This window comes from Caretta caretta, chromosome 4, assembly GCF_965140235.1.
Source record: "Caretta caretta isolate rCarCar2 chromosome 4, rCarCar1.hap1, whole genome shotgun sequence".
Classification (NCBI taxonomy): domain Eukaryota; kingdom Metazoa; phylum Chordata; order Testudines; family Cheloniidae; genus Caretta; species Caretta caretta.
The window spans coordinates 27,158,073-27,179,141 of NC_134209.1; the positions used below are offsets into that span (position 1 = coordinate 27,158,073).

Genomic DNA, 21,069 nt, shown 5'->3' on the forward strand with positions numbered 1-21,069 from the left:
CAACATGGTTTTACAAAAGGTAGATCGTGCCAAACCAACCTGATCTCCTTCTTTGAGAGAGTAACAGATTTTTTAGATAAAGGAAACGCAGTGGATCTAATTTACTTAGATTTTAGTAAGGCGTTTGATACTGTGCCACATGGGGAATTATTAGTTAAATTGGATAAGATGGGCATCAATAGGAAAATTGAAAGGTGGATAGGGAATTGGTTAAAGGGGAGACTACAACGGGTCCTACTGAAAGGTGAACTGTCAAGTTGGAGGGAGGTTACCAGTGGAGTTCCTCAAGGATCAGTTTTGGGACCAATCTTATTTAATCTTTTTATTACTGACCTGGGCACAAAAAGTGGGAGTGTGCTAATAAAGTTTGCAGATGATACAAAGCTGGGAGGTATTGCTAATTTAGAGAAGGACAGGGATACCCTACAGGAGGATCTGGATGACCTTGTAAACTGGAGTAATAGGAATAGGATGAAATTTAATAGTGAGAAGTGTAAGGTCATGCATTTAGGGATTAATAACAAGAATTTTAGTTATAAGCTAGGGACGCATCAACTAGAAGTAACGGAGGAGGAAAAGGACCTTGGAGTATTGGTTGATCATAGGATGACTATGAGCTGCCAATGTGATATAGCTGTGAAAAAAGCTAATGTCATCTTGGGATGCATCAGGAGAGGTATTTCCAGTAGGGATAAGGAGGTTTTAGTACCATTATATAAGGCACTGGTGAGACCTCACCTGGAATACTGTGTGCAGTTCTGGTCTCCCATGTTTAAGAAGGATGAATTCAAACTGGAACAGGTACAAAGAAGGGCTACTGGGATGATCCGAGGAATGGAAAACTTGTCTTATGAAAGGAGACTCAGGGAGCTTGGCTTGTTTAGCCTAACTAAAAGAAGGTTGAGGGGAGATATGATTGCTCTCTATAAATATATCAGAGGGATAAATACCAGAGAGGGAGAGGAATTATTTAAACTCAGTACCAATGTGGACACAAGAACAAATGGATATAAACTGGCCACTAGTAAATTTAGATTAGAAATTAGACGAAGGTTTCTAACCATCAGAGGAGTGAAGTTTTGGAATAGCCTTCCGAGGGAAGTAGTGGGGGCAAAAGATCTATCTTGCTTTAAGATTAAACTCGATAAGTTTATGGAGGAGATGGTATGATGGGATAACATGGTTTTGGTAATTAAATATTCATGGTAAATAGGCCCAATGGCCTGTGATGGGTTTTTAGATGGGGTAAGATCCAAGTTACCCGGGAAAGAATTTTCTGTAGTATCTGGCTGATGAATCTTGCCCATATGCTCAGGGTTTAGCTGATCGCCATATTTGGGGTCGGGAAGGAATTTTCCTCCAGGGCAGATTGGAAGGCCCTGGAGGTTTTTCGCCTTCCTCTGTAGCATGGGGCACGGGTCACTTGCTGTAGGATTCTCTGCTCCTTGAGGTCTTCAAACTACAATTTGAGGACTTCAATAGCACAGATATAGGTGTGAGGTCTTTTTTAGGAGTGGTGGGTGAAATTCTGTGGCCTGCATTGTGCAGGAGGTCAGACTAGATGATCATAATGGTCCCTTCTGGCCTAAATATCTATGAATCTATGAATCTATAAGAGGCACGGTGGTGTTATTTCAATTTCAATATTTTAAGTGTTTGTTGAAATGTGTCAGTTTTTGGCTGAAAACTGAATAATTTGCAGTTCTGGGATGTGGAAAGCAGACACTTCATGACAAATTTTGTTCAGTTGAAAAGCCAAGTTTTTGTTGAAAAACAGTTTTTGTGGAAACTTTTCAACCAGACTTACAAATGACTGTGTTTTAAGCATGACATCAGAACAGAAGCATTGGCTGATTATACTCTGAGGCCATTTCTAGCACCTTCTGAAAGTTGCATTAGTTCCTAATCAACCATCTTTTTATGGGTGTCATGCACACAACATACCTTTCAGGTTGCCACCTCCGAGCACAGAAAAACTGGCTGGTCTCTGGGCAGGGCCAGGTCCCAGATCAGGAGGAACCATGGGGAGCGGATCAGCTCTCGGAAACTTACGCAAGACTTGGAGGTGGGGCAGGAGAACCAGCTCCCCTTTGGCTGGTGCCTTCCCCAATATGCCGCATGCTCATAGAGCAGGACCCAGGTGCCAGCTGGGTGGCCATGGTCAACTCTTAGCAGAGACATGTGTGGCCTATAGTAAAGATTGCTGAGTGCACAGACACATGCATGCAGCAAAAAGATTTTTAAAAATGAATTAAAAGCTCTGGAAGTTATTTCTTCTGACTGGCAACCAGCAAAGCACAAGAAAAACCAGCCAGATTAGTCAAAAATTGGCCAGGTAGCAACCCTACACACATAGTAAGTGATTTTCAGTTTTGAGCAAATGCTTATTTGCATGAAATATTAACTAAGCAGCATCTGAATACTTCACTCAGAAATAAACACTAGTTATTGCCAAGCTATCCCTACCTGTTACACACATACTTATGGGGAATGACCCAGCCCCTTAATGTGAGTGAGGGGAAGGATGCAGCTAGCAGCCCTTGAAGACACTGATGAGGAGCAGTGGGTAACAAGATCAGGCAGCTCTCAGAACTCAACTCCAAACAAGACATACCCCAAACACAATCCCAATAGTCCCACCCCACATGTCAATTTAGTCTATTCACCCAACCCTAATGTTTACACTATCACATTATCCTGTTATACTCTTCATGTTACAATTAGATTTCCACACACTAATGAGGTAACAGAAGAAAATCAGTAGAGAGAAAGAAAGACTTAACTATCTCTAACCCGGCAAAAAGAAACCTCCCTGTAGCGATTCCCAGATCCAAAATCCTTTCAAGTTTCCCAAGGTTCAGCAGGTTTTAGTTCAACTTGAGCTCTTTTCAGGGGGTTTTATAGGTTACTTGGGTACCAGAATTAGATATTTTAAATTAGCAACAGAAAAATCGAAAAGACCATTTCCAAGGCAGTAGCTATAGTAAACTACACTAAGTGCGCTAATTCACGCAGGCCTTTTAACAAGTCACTTTGTCAGGAGAGACTCGCCTTTTTTAACTGAAAATATTTCCAAAACCAACTGCTCATAAATTCAATTGACTCAGCTAATGCTTTAGTCAAAACACAACAAAAATTAACCTGTTAGACTTAGGCAGTGAAAGGTCTGGCTCCTGCAGCAATGATCTTGAGTAACACTCGAATTCACCCATTTCATTACATGTACCACCATTTTTTAAAAACAGGGTCAGCACAAGATTCCAGCCACAGAGATCCAGCACTCTTTGAAGTCAGTTTGATTTAGTGGGGGTGGATAGTTTTCCTGCGAAATGCTAATACTCCATCTTCATTTACATAATAATGACGAGCAAAGTGACCAGTACATGGCAGTTAATGTTCAGCTGGAGTAAGAGTGTGTTCTATAGGACTCAACCAGTACCACTTTACCAGCTGCCAGGAATTGGCCCTTGTGGTGGTCACTACTTTATATTGCACCTCAAATCAATACATCAAGAAAATATGAACTTGAAAAAAAATCAACCATGTTTAGTTTAATTTATTTTAAAGTCAATTAGTTAAAATTTGATGCAGATCTTGCCATAGAATATTTATTTATTTACAGTACCAGGCTTATTGTCGCAGTTGTATACATACTGGTATGATGACCAGTGGGGAAACAGGATTTCATACACACTGCTCTCAGTATCTTCAGTTGAATCTAATGTCTTAGAATTCCTGCTATCCATTGCCAGCTGTACACTTATACATGAGATTCTACACTCACAGCAGCGATTGCAGGGTTTCTATGCAGCCGTATCTCGATCAAGGCCAAAGGTTTGGAGTTTGGAGACAAAGGACAATTGGGGACTCTCATGTTTCCTTTCACATCTTTGACCTGCAGCAGTTTAGGCCTCACCAATTCATTTAATACACCAATTTTCCCAACTCAATGACTAGCAAGTGTTTTGGGCGTCATCTAACTGCCACAAGGTTTTAAATATCTTCAGAAAATTAAGCTAAGGCTTGAATAAATTAGAGTTGCCATGCTTTTGTTCTGAGTCAGGGAAAGGCATTCTCCTCTCCCCACCCCCTTTTTCATCATTCAGATCCTGGAAGAAAACTACAGAGTTGTCACCTTACACTAGCCATGTGCAGATCTGAAAGTAAACCATAAACTGCAGTTGTTAAACAAAAAAAGAGACGCTGCTGGATTGTGGACCACTTGATGCTATGTTCTCTTGAAGAAAAGTTCTTATAGTGGAGCAAGGCAGCTCCCTTCTCTAGAAGCATTTGGATCACAGGGAGTAGGCAGGCAGGCAACTGGCAACCTGTACTCTCTTCCAAAGACAGCAAGATTGCAGGGGGATGCTGCTAACAGACCAGTACTCTTCCCCTTACAGATTGCCTTATCCTTCCTGCTCAGCCTGGCTTTGTTCCATTACAGACCTTTTTATCACGGTGACCCTCATTTTCAACTGACATACAGTAGACTCAGAAGAGTGCTAGCTACAATTCATAAAAGGAAAACTTGGGTTCTATTTTCTGATTCAATGTTCGTGATTGAATAATGTTCAAAGACGCTGCTGCTTTTTTGAAGGTGGGATCCTTTCTCCTCCCCCCAACAACTGAAAAACCTGCACACAGGACAGATTCTTCAGAAGAGTCACTATTGTATAATAAACAGCAGTGCTGAGAATATATAGCAAAGGCTGTGTCATGCCATCACAAAGCAGAGCCAGGAATCTCAGCAAAGTGCTACAAATATTAATTATATTTTACTGTGTTGTATTAGGAATGAACGGTGCTAATCTTCCACTAAAATTGACCCTCATGTAAATATACAGAAGATGGTGAAGCAAAGAGGCCCTATCAATTGTGGCATTAGTCAGCCACCTGTTATTTCCTACAGACTCTAATTTAAGAGGTGGTCACATAATGCTTTTGCCATCGATTAACCCAGAGGCTTTTTCCTAAATAGATTTCTGCCTGAAGAGTTAATGCATAGCTTAGCATGCAAAGATCCACTCCAAGTGCAAACAGAACTTACCCTCCATTTCCAGATCAATAGGAGTTCAGATATTAGTGGCTTAAAAACTACACCCCTAGCATGTCATTTTAGTCAGGTCACCCTTAGACACACATGAAATAATTCTATGTAGATAATAGGCTATTCATCCATTGAAAATACTTACATGTTATTCACAAAGTGCCCCATTTCTACTGAAATCAAAATGAAAAATCCTGTTACATCACCATTTAACCAGATGCCTTAAGGGTCTCAGAGACTGGAATGAAAGGATTACATAAAGATTTTTTTTTTTTTTAAAGATTCACAGTAGAGGAAAATGCCTGGGAGATCATTTCGGTTTTCTTCCAGGTAGCATGCATGGAATCAAAAAGTTTGGTTTGTTTCATTATTATGGAAGCCTGCCTATTCTGACATACGAACTGGCTGGTACAAATGGGAATTAATGTTTTCTGCAGGCTCCCAGTCAAAATACACTATGACCTTTCAGAGTGTGCCCTGAACTCAGCTTTAACCTAGAGAAACCACTCTGAGTGGCTGTAAGATGCAATTCAGTATCTGTGCTGCTTCAGTGCAGAGACTCCTGGGCCAATTCACTCATTAAAGGTTACACATTTTTGCTTGCAAAATAAGATCAAAGCATCATGCTCATCTATTGAGTGATGGCAACAGCATGCAGCCTAAAGGGAGAAAAGTTATGGCTTTACTTGCTAAGCTGCAGAAGTTTCAGCATGCTAGATAGCAGCTTTGTACTTGTTAGCAGAGTTTGCTAGCGTATATAGACTGAAGGTGTGAGTTAAAAGTTTCACAGAGTGTCAAGATTGTTGCCTGTGAATTATAGCAGGTGGAGTGCAATGAATTAATAGATCTAAAGCCTTTACTCAGAATGGGAACGGAATCCAAATCCCTTTTGCAGGTTCAAATGAAATATGGTTAACTTTAGTTTCTTTTATTCTCTTTGTGACTCTGCATTCTTGATTTTACAAAAGGTCCGGGACAGATGCCAAAGTATTTAGTAAGATTAATTATTTGGGGCCTGATTTTGCCACCCTCTCTCATGTTCATGTTCAATAGCACCTCATGTCACAAGTTGCTGATTGAAATCCAGGCCCAGCTCAATCACAATGACCAAGTTCTGGAAATGTCATAAGATTTATTACAAGGTTCACAGATTCAAGTGGTAGCGTAACCATACTGAACGGAGACAATCTGCTGAATCAGTGATACCCACTCTGAGCCTCTATAGTCACGTTACCAATTGGGCGGCACTGCATGCCATTTGTTTAGTTCATAGGTCTCATCAGAGTTCCTCATATTATCTAAGGTCTTAAGCAGAAAACAGCACAGTTATCACAGGTGTGCTGCCTACAATACATAAGAACGGCCATACTGGGTCAGACCAGAGGTCCATCAAGCCCAGTATCCTGTCCTCTGACAGTGGCCAATGGCAGGTGCCCCAGAGGGAATGAACAGACAGGTTATCATCAAGTGATCCATGCCCTGTCACCCAGTCCCAGCTTCTGGCAAACAGAGGCTAGGGACACCATTCCTGCCCATCCTGGCTAATAGCCATTGATGGACCTATCCTCCATGAATCTATCTAGCTCCCTTTTGAACCCCATTATAGTACTGGCCTTCACAACACCCTCTGGCAAGGAGTTCCAGAGGTTGACAGTGATTTGCATGAAAAAATACTTTCTTGTGTTTGTTTTAAATCTGCTACCTATTAATTTCATTTGGTGGCCCCTTGTTCTTGTATTATGAGAAGGAGTAAATAACACTTCCTTATTTACTTTCTCTATACAGACGCCCCCCCGACTTACACAATCATTCTGTTCTGGAAAGCCTTACGTAACTCGAATTTCGCGTAAGTCAGAAACATATACCTGTACGTTACACAAAAATGTCCGCAACTCAAAAATCCTATTTCTGGCTTTTGGAACTTTTTCCGTAAGTGTGAATTTGTGTAAATCGGGTCTTGCGTAACCTGGGGAGCGTCTGTACCACTCATGATTTTATAGGCCTCTGTCATATCCCCCCTTAGTCACCTCTTTTCCAAGCTGAAAAGTCCCAGTCTTATTAATCTCTCCTCATATGGAAGCCGTTATATACCCCAATCATTTTTGTTGCCCTTTTCTGAACCTTTTCCAATTCCAATATATTTTTTTTGCAATGGGGTGACCACAACTGCACACAGTATTCAAGGTGTGGGTGTACCATGGATTTATATAGAGGCAATATGATATTTTCTGTCTTATTATATATCCTTTTCTTGATGATTCCCAACATTCTGTTCGCTTGTAAATCAGGATGGGTGGAGTGCTGAGAGTATGTCCTTTGTCCCCTGAGCAGCTGGAGGGCAGAGGAAAGGGAACAGAAGGAGGAGAACTTATTGTGTCAAATGAGGTCACAGAGATTCACAGATTAATCACAATATTTATGTCATGCTGTTGCTGCATTAGTATGAAGTGACATTCAGTCACAATTAAAACATAATACACCCATATTGAAAAGTCCTAGAGAATTTAATAGGGATGAAAGGGTTCTGTAGCAATACTGCAGATCCCAAGCATTCAAATATCAGGATTTTTCAGGGTCTGACTCACAAGATTTGCTTTTTTAAAATCTTGTGGTTTTTAAGCCAGACATTGTACATTCTTTTTTATTTGCCTTCTAGTTTTTAAGCCTTTAGGGTATGCTGTCGCTTTTCAGCTTTTCTCCACAACCAGGAGGATTAGAAACTTACTCTTTTTTTTTTTAAATAATGAAAGCAGAGCTTCTCATCCCAACAAGTGACTCCAGGAACTGGGGCTTTAAGGAGCACCAAATATCTCACAACTCACAATAAAATTACTATATTTTTATAAAATTTTATTTGTGTCTAAAGGAAAAACACTGCCATAGAAATTACTTAAAGACTTTTAGCTGTAAATAGACAATGAGATCCTTCTTTCAAGATTTTGTGGGGTTTTTTTAAAACCATTCCATAGAAGGGATACAATTTTCTATTAAAGTCTGTTGGAATTTTCCCTATGTCAGGACATCATACTATAATTAGCTCCTGGCACTCTGTCATGAAGTTGTTCTAGGTTTTGTAACATTGTTTATAACCTTTTAGGGTACACACATAGCTATTCCTGCTGTATCCAGGATGTACCTAGCATGCTGAAATAAGACAGGAAGAGTGGAAGTTTAGAGCAAGCTCCTCCTTTCTGTCTGCAAAACTATGGCGTTCTATAGATTGTCACACATTAAGAACTACAGGTGCATGTCATTGAATATCTTCCACATATACACACCTGTGGTTTGGACTGACTTTGCAAGCATATTTGCACAGGTGTGCGAAGCTTAAAGTGCTGCTACTCCCATATTCACAGATTCAGATGAACACCTGCAGCAATTTGAAGTGAAGGTTTACATTCATTTCAAATTGCTTCGAGGGCACATATTTGTATCATCATTGTAACCCTTCATGTTGACTTCTTGGTTTGGACCTTGGCATTCTACAAGCACCTCTGTTGATTTTGCTTTGTTCTCTGTGGAACTAGCTGGGAGGCCTACTAATACTTGTACAGCAAACCTGTTTGGAACATATGCATGCACTAAACTATTTTTCATCACAATCATGGGCAAAATCAACCTCCGTCCAGGAGGTGAAATTGCATAAGATGGACACAAAGCACATGGTTTTAAGGAGGTAGCATAGACACAGATGTTAAAATGACTCTGTGCGGATTTGCAGTTGCTTTGCTGAAAAAATAGATCTGTGGTGCCTTTTTTATATTCCTAAGTAATAAATAATGTATTTTATTCTAAAAATATTGATAAAAATGAGCCAGATGTCAGAGCATAAAACAAGTTATTAGAAAAAAAAGGAGGGAAGAAAAGTAGGGCAGAACACTTTAGCCTTATATAGAACAACTGGATGAAGAAAAACACAATCATGGAAACAAATGAGCTGCACAGACAGAGAAAGGAACAAGACAAATCTCAACCCAGGTTTCAGGAACCCTCTTTCTAACTAGATTTATGAAGATCGCTCCTTAAAATATCTCCCCTCTGCATTGCACCTGATTATCCTGAAACAAAGCAAAATAAAAGAGAAATCAAAAGTGCAGCAAATAATATCTTTTGCTCTCTGACTTTCTTTCCCCTCTCACTAAAAGATGGCCTGATCAAGCTGCATTCTCTGATGCTAGATACGTGTTATTTACAGAACATGCCGCTTCCTGCAGCCCCCATTGGCCTGGAACGGCGAATCACAGCCAGTGGGAGCTGCGATCAGCTGAACCTGCGGATGCGGCAGGTAAACAAACCGTCCCGGCCTGCCACTGGATTTCCCTGACAGGCCGCATGCCAAAGGTTGCCGATCCCTGCACGAGATCATCCTTCCCCCTCCTCCGCCAAGTTAAGATATTTTACTGCTTCTACAAGTATTCCCCATTTTACATAGAAAAGTATCTTTCTCAGGGAGCTAAAAACTTTCAAACTATTGGAAACTTTCTGTGCAACCACTATGTTTACACGATCTCTCTGTATTCTCTTCCTTCCTCTCACGCTTTTATAGGCAGTGCAGGTAGTAACATCTGTAGCTAAGGCTGACCAACATTTTCCTGACACTTTCCATTATAAGACACCACTTTCAGTTGCTTATAGCTTTGCAAAACTTTAACCATCTGGTCTGAAATTTTCCATGCTAGGCATCAGCCTCAGGCTGACATTTTCTGGAAAATTTCAGTAAAAATAGGTCAGAATGAGAGGAGGGGAAGTACATTGTTTTGCTCATTCTTACAACCCTTTTTTTTTAATCAAGTTCTATCACCCTCTATGCTTTGGAGCAGAGACTTGAAGTTTGACAGAAGTGAATCCTTGACGTCAGAAATGGGCCTTTTATTGTCCCCATAAAAATCCACCTAAATTTGACCAAGTTCTGAGCATCTGAAAAATTACAGTTTGCACATGCTCTGTGTAAACTTGTTGGCTGCTAAATTCTCCCAAGATGCACTGAGCGCACTCCAGCCCATGGCTCCAGGCACTGAGAAGGACTTTTCCTGCAGTTGCTCCTCCCAGCAGCCCGGGAACAATGTGGCGCCAGGCACCAAAAAGATGAGCAGGGAGACTGTTTTCCCTGCGCTATCAATGGTCTCCCTGATACTGCCCAGACAGTGTGGAGGAGGAACAGCCTGACTGTGCAGGTGTGAGGTGGAAAGACTGGGACATGGAGCCAAGGGGAGTGAGGGGCCAGGGGAATAAAGGTTTGTAACCAATGGAGCACACTCCCCTCCAAATCCAAAATAGAACCTACAATTTCTGAGTCTCAACATTCCTCTGTCATGAGCAAATACCTACAAAACCCACTGGCACAACATGTGCTTCATTTCTCTCTAATGGCTGACCCACACAGAGGATAGCAACCTACTACTGCAATCGGTTACTCTGCTAGCTCGGGTGGCAGAGCGCTGTGGATCTAAAAGGTTCCAACCCTAGTGAAGAACAACATGGGAGTAAATACGATACCATATGATAGAATTTGCATATGCAATATTATGCAGTGTTTACTTACATGATGATATACTTTTCCCCCCACAAGACCCCTGCCTCATTCCGTGCACAGAACAAATTTATTTTAAAAATTCAAACTTTGCTGACTGATAATCTAAGAACAGAAAAGGAGACTAAGTTAATGAATTAACTGTTCACTAAGAATACTTCACTCAGCTACAGATATGACTCAGGGCTTGTCTACACTTACCGGAGAATTGACATTGTGGCGACCGATGCATCAGTCGTCGATTTAGCGGGTCTACTGAAGACCCGCTAAAATTGACTGCCGATCACTCTTCTGTCGACTCCTGTACTCCCCCGATCGAGAAGAGTAGGGGGAGTCAATGGGAGAGCGTCTCCCGTTGACGTTGCGTAGCGTGGACCCCACGGTAAGTAGATGTAAGTTACATCGATTTGAGTTACGCTACTCATGTAACTCAAATTGCGTAGCTTAGATCGACTTTTCCCTTTAGTGTAGACAAGGCCTCAGCAATGTCTTCATTGCTCCTTTCTTCATCTCCTGCTGTTCTTCTCAAAACTAATTTTAGGACACCAGTTAGAATAGAATGCTGATGGGAACTTTAGCAAAGGAATCACGACCAAAGAAAAGCACAGTTTTGGCCTGAGCATAGGAGTGAACACCAGGAGCTGCCGAACTCCAATCCCAGTCACAACCCATCTGTAAAGTCAGGGCAAGAATACCTCACCAGCTGATGCTATAATTTTCAAGAAAGAGAGAGATGCTGAAAGGAATTTGCTTTGTAAAGTGCTCTGAAGATGAAAAGTTCGATGCAATATTGTCACCACCATGGCTGCATAACACTTATGCTTTTGGAAGCAGGTTCTATTACTGCTGGAAACATCACACCTATGTTGCACTGCTAATATCAGGACCGTGAATTACCGTAAATAACGAGAAACATAATAATGCATTGTGTTGACGCTTCCAAAAGTTTAAACTAATCCAGTGCATTAAGTAATACATGCATTAGTGAAATGTCAGGGGAGGTAGCCATTCATAAAGGACTCAAAATATATATTTATTCAGACAGTGCAAAGTCTGAACCTTATTGCTACTTCCTTCCACCTCTTTCTGAGAGGCTCTTAAATTTTAGGAAGGATGATAGTCTCTACATCAAAAACAAATAGTTTAGTGTAGAAAAAAAAATATTTGGGTAGGTTTTTGTGAGTGAAACAAAGCCATGTTATATAAATCACTCCCTCTCTCTGTGTACAGTGCTGCTCTTAAAGATAAAGTGTTACCACTGTAACATTCAGGGAAAGATAAATATTAAACCCTCAGTGGTGCTGGAACTAGGGTTGCTACCGCACCCCCAGGTTTGTAGTAGTAATAACAAACACCAAATATATGGTTTCCATTATCAGCCCCCCAACTATAAAAGTTGTTCCAGCACCCCATTAAACCCTTCTCCTTTAGCAGAACACTTCTGTGACCAAATAAGCTGCACTGGGCCCAAATCCTGGTACCCTCATGGCAATAGGAGTTTTGCTATTGCCTTAAATAGCATACAAGATTTGGCCCTGTATGAAATAATTCACCACCACCACCAGCTTCTTCAAAATTAATCAATCATTTGCTGTTACAATTTATTCTTTTCTGCTGAATTCTGATGTAGCTCTCCTACCAGATTATCCATTTACAATCAATTCAGAACACTGTTAATGCCGTTTGATGGGCAAAAGATCCATTTTCAGAGTGCTTATGAATAATGCATCCCCAAGGCATTACTAAAATCAACAGTAAAACGTGAATAACGGGCAAATTCTGCTCTTGACTCAGGCTGAAGTCAGGGGCATTGCTCTATTTACATTGGTGTCAATGGGAGCAGAACTGGGCCCATGGAGTTCACTCAGACTGTGTCACCTCTTTTGTTTTGAACAATCTCTACTTCCGTACACATTTTTTGCTGCATTGTGGCTTCATCCCAGGTTTAGCTTTCCTCTCCTATTCTGCCATCAGAACTAAGCAGGAGCAATTACTTGTGAACAAGAGAACAGATGAAGGTTTCCTTTGAAGTAGGGAATGGAGTCTACAAGGAGGTTAGACCACATGACCCTTACTTTTCATGTACAGCCCCTTCCATGTTTGCTAACAATGGTGGCTACTATCAATGGAGAACAGTGTTTCAACCTGGGGCACAACAATTTCTTAGCACAATCCCCTCCTTCTCTGCCAATCTACATCCACCACCCAAGAGTGCAGTTGAATGTGAGGCATACTCCCAGCCACCCCCACCAGCCATTACTATTGCACAGTAGCATTGGGCTGTATGCAAAATGACCACTAAGCTACAAGGTATACAGTTTAGCTCCCTGGAGACTGTAACAAGAATGTTAAAACAGAAACTTGCTAAAACCTCCCTGTGCAGAAAATGTAGACTGTTAACAGGTGTATTTGTTGGCTAGGTCACATTAATCCAGTGCTCACGTTATTGTGCAGAGATACATTCCTGTAGGGCTTAGCAGGCTGCTCTAGGAGGTACAGTCCTACATATTCCCCCTTCCACATGCAGACACATAAATCACACGCATATGGTAACCCTTAGCATAAGTTTCAACCCTGTGCAAGTTGGAGGCTAGTACAACTGAAGACAGGTAGATATTCTGGAACTCCCAAAAACTGGGTTTGTAATGGAAAGCTCAATCGTTTTTGCAGAGCTGGCTGGCATCAAAGAGAAGCTGCCCAACATGGTACACTTTATACAAAGACATCTCTTCATATTACCAAACTAATTCAGGTCAGTACTGGGAAACGAGTATTCATTTCAGCCTATGATTCAGCTGACATCTTGATCCACCTGTCTAGTTAAACTCAAAGTCTAAAACCATAATCCTAGTCTCTAGCAGAAGGGAAAGAAAAGATACAAAAGGGTCAGAACACATAGGAAAGATGCTGCTCCTCCAAATGTGGATAATATAAATCATTTGTGTTTGCACTGGAAGGGCTTATGACCCTGTTTGAAACAATACATGATGAGCTGCTCATAGAAATTTGCCCAGAGTCATAGAATTATACAGTCAAGGAAATTAGACTTTACAGAAAGCCTCTGTAGGGCATGTTTACCTATCTTCCAGCTAACAATCCCTATTCTACACGTCTACAGGGCTTTACCTGTCCCTTTACCTTTTGGCAACAGCACCAAGAAAGACAATGGAAAGGATGCAAAGCTGTGATGATATATTTTGGTTTAAGTGCTTTTACAGTGGCTTTTAAAATATTTAAACTTCTCAAGAAAATAAGAATCTGTGCTAGGATCATCAACCACAGGCACTGACTTTAAGGAGATATTTTTAGAACATCACACCAATATGTGTATGAATTTGCACATGCATATACACACACATCGTTGGGGTAACTGCATGCACACTTGGCTAGTTAGATGCACAAGTTCCCAATTAAGCATGCTACTGTTGGGGACACTGGGGCATGGCCACTAGGTAACTCGAGGGGATGGAAGACCACGAGTGTCGATGAAGCCCTCTCGCACTAGGCCCCGGTGTCCTTGGCCCCCCCTCCTGCCTGGAGGCACTCGCAGCAGCTCTGCGTACTAGGCCCAAGTGTCCTTGGCCCCCCCGCCTGGAGGCACACACAGCAGTTATGCTAAGAATCTGCAACAATATGTTGCAGAGTCAGACTGCCTGAAACTAAGCAAGGCCAAACAGGGGAGATATGGAAGAACAATGCTGAATAAAGCAGCTTTATGTATAGTTTAACAAATGATACAGAGAATCAGGGAACTAGCTGGGAACTGGATTGGCTGGCTATATGGATACTTGGAGCAGCTTGCTATTGGATAAGTATGCTGGGAAAAAGGATGTATAAAAGCCTGTGTAACTTCCTGCTCTGTTGTGCAGGATTTGAGATTTTATTCTCCCTGTACCTTTTTGCAGCTGCAAATAAACTTTTCTGCTTCTCCACCCTGTTGTGATTATTGGGTGCAGCACACCGGGTAACGAACCAACTCAAGCTGTTGTTCAGCCTCTCGGCACTGGGTGCCGGCAACAGCTTTTGGCGTCCCTGGGTGGGCGACGAGGCTGCAATTTAGCCTTGCCCGGACCCCTCCTGGAGATCGAGGATTGCGGCGAGAACTGACGCCCAGCGCGCACCGGTGAGTTCATCGGGGGCCTCGGAGGAGACGCAATTTGATCGACCCCAGAGGGCACAACGGTGCAACGCACTCATATAGTGGAGAAGCTGTTGTGGACGGCGGTGAAGAACCGGTCCCTTAGACATGGGGGAGGAGCAGCTGCAGGCCACGGTGAAGAACCGGTCCCTTGGATAAGGTAGGAACCTTTTAAAATCCGGATTATATGCTCTGTTGGAACCTGGGGACGCCCAGAGTTACCCTGTAGGTATGGGACAGGGACAGAGCTCAGAGGTTAGGGCACGGTGTACGCCCCTAGAGTGCATTCTAGCAAACTGGAAGGTATTTGGTGTGGATCCGATGACTAAGAGCCAATTAAAACGATTCTGTACAGTTGACTGGCCTCAATATCAACTAGAGGACCAGGAGTGGTGGCCACCAGGAGGGTCAATTAATTACAACACGATCCTCCAATTAGTTTTGTTTTGTCAGTGAATGGGTAAATGGAATGAACATATGTATGCGCATTTGTTTCTGACTTTATGTACTCGACCAGATATTTTACAGTGCTGTAATCTGACTCCGACTGGTTCGGTAGCAGCTAATGTTAGTCCCCAGACCCCCACCCCCACTGTAATGGCAGAGCCGGTGTCCCCTTCGGCCCCTACACCCACACCCACACCTTGTAAGTCCCCCATGGTTGGCCTATACCCCTTAATCACCGAAACTAAAGTCGCCCGGTCTGGATCAGACAGGTGTCCTGCCACAACTATGCAGGTTTATACTCATGTGCCCTTTAATCCTGTGAATTTGGCTGCTTTCAAAGCACAGGCAGGAGAGTTTTCCACCAACCCAAGCAGGTTTATATCAGTCTTTGAGGGGTGCCTCAGTAGTCACAAGCCGATTGAGATGACTGTAATATCCTCCTGAGAACCCTGTTGTCTGAGGTGGAGAGGGATCAGGTTACAGCTAAGGCAAGGGGAGCGTCAGCTTTCAAGCGAAAGAAAGGAAGCTATCTGTCAAGTTCCTACCCCAAGTAACCGTAAGCGGCTCAGGGCATTTCTGGGTATGGCAGGCTTTTGCAGGATATGGATCCCAGAGTTTGGACTGTGGGCTAAACCCCTGTATGACTGTGTAAAAGGAGCGGATCATGACCCCTTCTATTGGACCCCAGAGGCTGACAGGGCATTTAAAATCCTGAAAAGAAAATTGATGGAAGCCCCGGCTCTGGGCCTGCCAGATCTCTCTAAGCCATTTCAGTTGTATGTACATGAACGAAGGGGGGTGGCCCTAGGAGTGCTTACACAGCTGTTAGGAGCATGGAAGCGTCCTGTGGCTTATTTTTCTAAGCAATTGGATCAGGTTGCAAAGGGTTGGCCGGCATGTTTACGGGCGGTCGCAGCTACTGCCCTATTGCTTGAGGAAGCCAAGAAGCTAACATTGGGAGGGGTTATGCAAATCTATACTCCCCATATGGTCCGAGCCTTATTGGATGCAAAGGGAGGGCTTTGGCTCACCCAGGCTCGGATTGCTCGGTACCAGGCTAAGCTGTTAGAGAACTCTGAAGTCACCCTACAGCCTTGCCCCTCCCTTATCCCAGCCACTCTCTTGCCAGAAACAGAGGAACAGAAACATGACTGTTTAGAGATCATAGATGCCCAGTACTCCAGCCGTCCGGATTTAAAGGATGTACCCCTCCCAAATGCAGATTATGAGTGGTACACTGATGGTAGCAGTACTGTAATAGATGGACAAAGGAGGGCGGGTTATGCTGTTGTGACCCTCCATGACACTGTGGAAGCTGAAGGTTTGCCTGCTGGGACCTCTGCCCAGCTTGCCGAACTAATAGCCCTGACCCGTGCACTTGAACTGTCAAAAGGAAAGCGGGTCAACATTTTTACCGATTCAAAGTATGCTTTTGGTGTGCTGCATGCTCATGCTGGCCTATGGAAGCAAAGGGGAATGCTGACAGCCCAAGGCTCCCCAGTCAAGTATGGGCCCCAAATCCTCCGGCTCCTAGAAGCCGTACAACTTCCCTCGGAAGTGGCGGTGGTACACTGTAAAGCCCATCAAAGGGAGGATCAAGATGTGGCCAGAGGTAACGCCCGGGCAGATAGAGAGGCTAAGCATGCTGCCACCCTGCCATCCCCTCAGACTGAGAATGCCCATATGCATGCCCTTATCCCATCAGTAGGGGAGCTTCCAACCCCTCAGTACTCTGGGGAGGAGAAACAGCTAACTGACAAACTCGGTCTCCGGGAAAAGGAGGGATGGCTCCATTCCCCAGAAGGGAAGGTCCTCTTACCAAAGGGCCTAATCCGGCCAGTGCTGCAGAAACTACATCAAACCACTCATGCTGGCAGGGAAGCACTTATCCAGCTAATGGAAAAATACTTTATCACTTCCGGACTCCGACCCCTGGCTGCCCAGGTACAAGCGGACTGCTTAGTCTGCCAAAAGAATAACCCCCGACCGGGACATCCTGTGCCACCAGCTGCCCTAGAACCCACTCTGGGCCCCGGACAAGTGTGGCAAATAGACTTTACTGAGTTTCCCCGGACCCAAGGGTTCAAATATCTCCTTGTCATAGTGGATTGGTTCAGCGGACGGCCAGAAGCCTTCCCATGCCGTAACTGCACTGCCAGAACAGTGGCCCTCAAGTTTGTTAAGGAGATCATTCCTCGCTTTGGACTCCCCCTGTGGATGGAATCTGACAATGGGACACACTTGACGTCAAAAATCATTCAAAGCATCTCACATGCTTTACAGATCCCCTGGAAACTCCATACGCCCTGGAGACCGCAAGCCAGTGGTGTAGTGAAACGTACCAATCAAACCCTTAAATGGCATCTCTCAAAAGTGTGCCAAGAAGCCTCACTGCGATGGCCTAATGCTTTGCCCCTTGTCCTACTCCGTATCCGCGTTCTCCCTAAGGGTAGATTAGGGCTCAGTCCCTTTAAAATTATGTTTGGAAGGGCATGGCCTATGAATGGCACCCCGGTTCAGTCAGGGGAATGGGAGTTGGGTAATGTTTTTTTGTCACAGTATATGTGTTCCCTGTCTGCTGTTCTCTTGTCTCTTCACAGGTATACCAAGGATTCCCAGCCTCTCCCCTTGGACTCTCCCGTTCACTCCTTACAGCCCGGTGACTCTGTGCTTGTTCGCACCTGGAAAGATGAGCCTCTCCAGGAAAAGTGGAAAGGACCCTATACCGTCCTGCTGATCTCCCATACAGCGGCAAAGATCGAGGGACACAAGAACTGGATCCATCACTCTCGTCTAAAGGCAGTACCCGCCCCCTCGTCAGCAGAACAGTGGACCGTCCAACCTGCTGACTCCTCATCTAGTGACGATCTCGGGCTAAAGCTACTGTTTAAAAGACACAAATAGCGGGCACCTTAATGCTAAAATGGGCCCACCCAGGTATTGGAGACCCTGGGTTGGGAAGACTCTGGTCATAATTAATTGGGTAACATTGTTATTCTCTGTATTGGTATTTCCAAACTGTGCATATCGGGAGCATAACTCCTTTGTTTTGCTTGTGCACCATGTTGCTAATTTAACAAACCAGACTGATTGCTGAGTATGTGCTCCAACTCCACTATCCCCCAAGACGGGAATGCCCCTTGACATGCTGCCCCTGACCCTAGCAGAATTAGCCACCACCAAAGAGCAGGAAAGAACGAACTCACCGTTCTGGAACAAGACCTCTTTACAGCAAGCCACCTATCAGGACCAGAAGTATTCAGTTGCAGTACTCACTGAGGGAGTGTTATGTTTTACCCGAAACCAATCTGATCACTATGGGCATCCTGTGGAAAAGAGCTCCTGTGTTATTACACAGTGGGCTGATGGGTATTAAATAAAGACCAACAGGGGAGGCCAACAGTGTGGGTGTAATGGTTCCTCCCCTTTTAGGGAAACACTTACAAATACTCTTACCACAAAAAAGGGGTTTGGAAATGTAACTTGCCGTCCAGTTAATATCTCCAATGTAGCAAGCCAATGGTGGGTTTGTAGTGGTCCCTATGGCGAGTGTAATTTGAATGGCACAATTAGAAATGCCCCCACTTGTACCCAATCAGGAGGATGGGATGCCCCCCTAGGGGCATATGAACTGTTTAAAAAAGCAGCCTTAAATATCCCAGGAATCCCCTTAAGAAACAGTCCTTACTGGGCCCTACAGGGTCACTATTTTGTATGTGGCTGAAAGGCTTACAAGGTGCTGCCAGCCAACTGGACAGGTAGCTGTTATATAGCTCATGGAGTTCCTCATCTTTCCATAACTGCCACGCTGCCCAAAGAAAAGATTAGAAATGCCCGAAATACCTCTGTTGAGTCACGAGAAAAGACCCTGCGGCAACTGACTAAGGCATTGGAGGGCAATATAAAGAATGCCCTCACAACCGAGAAGCTGGTAGGGTGCTCTGTACTGGGAATAGCGCCACTGTTTACTGGGCCAGCCATGGCATGCATAGGCCGCTATACTGTAAGGCTGCAAATAGTACTTGAGAAAGTGGCCTTAGAGTTAGAGGACTCGGTTAGTAATTTAGGGTCAGCAGTAAAAACATTAAATAAAGAGGTACAGCAGCTCAGGACATTTTCCCTCCAAAACAGGCTGGCTTTGGACTATCTCTTGGCATCCCAAGGAGGGGTTTGTGCCCTCGTCGGGCCCCGATGTTGTGTATATGTAAATAATAGCAGTTATGAAATCTATGAAAAGGTGGTACAGGCTGAGGCCCATGCCCGAGCCGGAGCACAGGTTGCCTATACTGCTCCAGAGAACGATTGGTTGCAAACCTTGTTTTCAGGCTGGGGTTTGTCGTCTTGGCTTGGTGGTTTATTTAGCCTGCTATTGAAAATTCTCTTTCCTATATTGCTTATATTACTGGTATTGTGCTGTGCAGTATCATGTGTTAGGGCCCTTTTGCAAAAGTTAATAAGTCCTTCTCTTCAGGCTATCACAAAGTGCTTATGCAAAGTCATATTGTAAAAAATAAGTAGCCCAAGTGAGAAAACTCAGAGCCAAGGCTGATGAGTGTTCTCAAAGGGGGGAGTTGTTGGGGACACTGGGGCATGGCCACTAGGTAACTCGAGGGGATGGAAGACCACGAGTGTCGATGAAGCCCTCTCGCACTAGGCCCCGGTGTCCTTGGCCCCCCCTCCTGCCTGGAGGCACTCGCAGCAGCTCTGCGTACTAGGCCCAAGTGTCCTTGGCCCCCCCCGCCTGGAGGCACACACAGCAGTTATGCTAAGAATCTGCAACAATATGTTGCAGAGTCAGACTGCCTGAAACTAAGCAAGGCCAAACAGGGGAGATATGGAAGAACAATGCTGAATAAAGCAGCTTTATGTATAGTTTAACAAATGATACAGAGAATCAGGGAACTAGCTGGGAACTGGATTGGCTGGCTATATGGATACTTGGAGCAGCTTGCTATTGGATAAGTATGCTGGGAAAAAGAATGTATAAAAGCCTGTGTAACTTCCTGCTCTGTTGTGCAGGATTTGAGATTTTATTCTCCCTGTACCTTTTTGCAGCTGCAAATAAACTTTTCTGCTTCTCCACCCTGTTGTGATTATTGGGTGCAGCACACCGGGTAACGAACCAACTCAAGCTGTTGTTCAGCCTCTCGGCACTGGGTGCCGGCAACACTACCATGAATGTCCGTGCAACTGCAGTAACTGCAATTAGATATGTGAATGCATATGCATCTCTGAAAACCTTGTCCTATGTGCAGGTGGCTGGATTCTCATTGTTGGATGATCTAGTTGGTGCCTTCTTTAGATACCATATGGTATAGTTCAGGGAGGGTCAGTTATGACAGGTAGGATCGCAGGGGGCCCACAGTTGGGCGGAAGAGAATTAGAGCTCCGCACATGAAGAGCTACTCTCCTCCCACGCAGCACGTAAGGAACAAGCATGAGAAAGTTGTGCTGAGCCAGTGCCATGCCACACACACGGACTCTGACAAGACATCAGAATTGCCCAGCAATGAGAGAACCTCCCCACTTCCGGGAAGGCATGACAGAAAGCGGGGGGAGGGGGAGGATTTGATGTTTCAGGTGGGGGATCAGTGTCCTTCCATCCCAAACTAACAGATGTCCTTCATGCCCTTCCTCTGCAGGTCCTCTGCCTGCACCTGCTATTTCTTGGGGGCTCCCTTTGCCCCTCCCCCAACCCTTCCTGGCTGCTTCCTCCACTCCTGCAGGCTTCCTCCACACACCCCTTCCTGGCTAATTCATGTTGACTATAACTCGGGTACTTCTTCAGTGGTCCCCAGCCATTGTCACATCATGCTGCCAACTGCTTCCTTTCCCTACCCTTGCATCCCCCTCCCCTCTCCCAGCCAGTGCAACTTTGTCCTGTTCCCTTTCCTTCCCCTACAGCCA

General features: G+C 44.1%; 1 protein-coding gene and 1 long non-coding RNA gene across 2 annotated transcripts in view; one reads left to right on the plus strand and one right to left on the minus strand.

The window, feature by feature from the left end:
• RASGEF1B (RasGEF domain family member 1B) overlaps positions 1-21,069 on the minus strand; it is a 374,925-nt gene that overhangs the window by 275,867 nt on the left and 77,989 nt on the right. The gene's annotated exons all lie outside the window — the stretch shown is intronic.
• LOC142071835 (uncharacterized) lies at positions 14,007-20,244 on the plus strand. The gene is made up of 2 exons (XR_012668020.1): positions 14,007-14,875; positions 17,763-20,244. It is a non-coding gene; the product is annotated as an uncharacterized LOC142071835 (long non-coding RNA).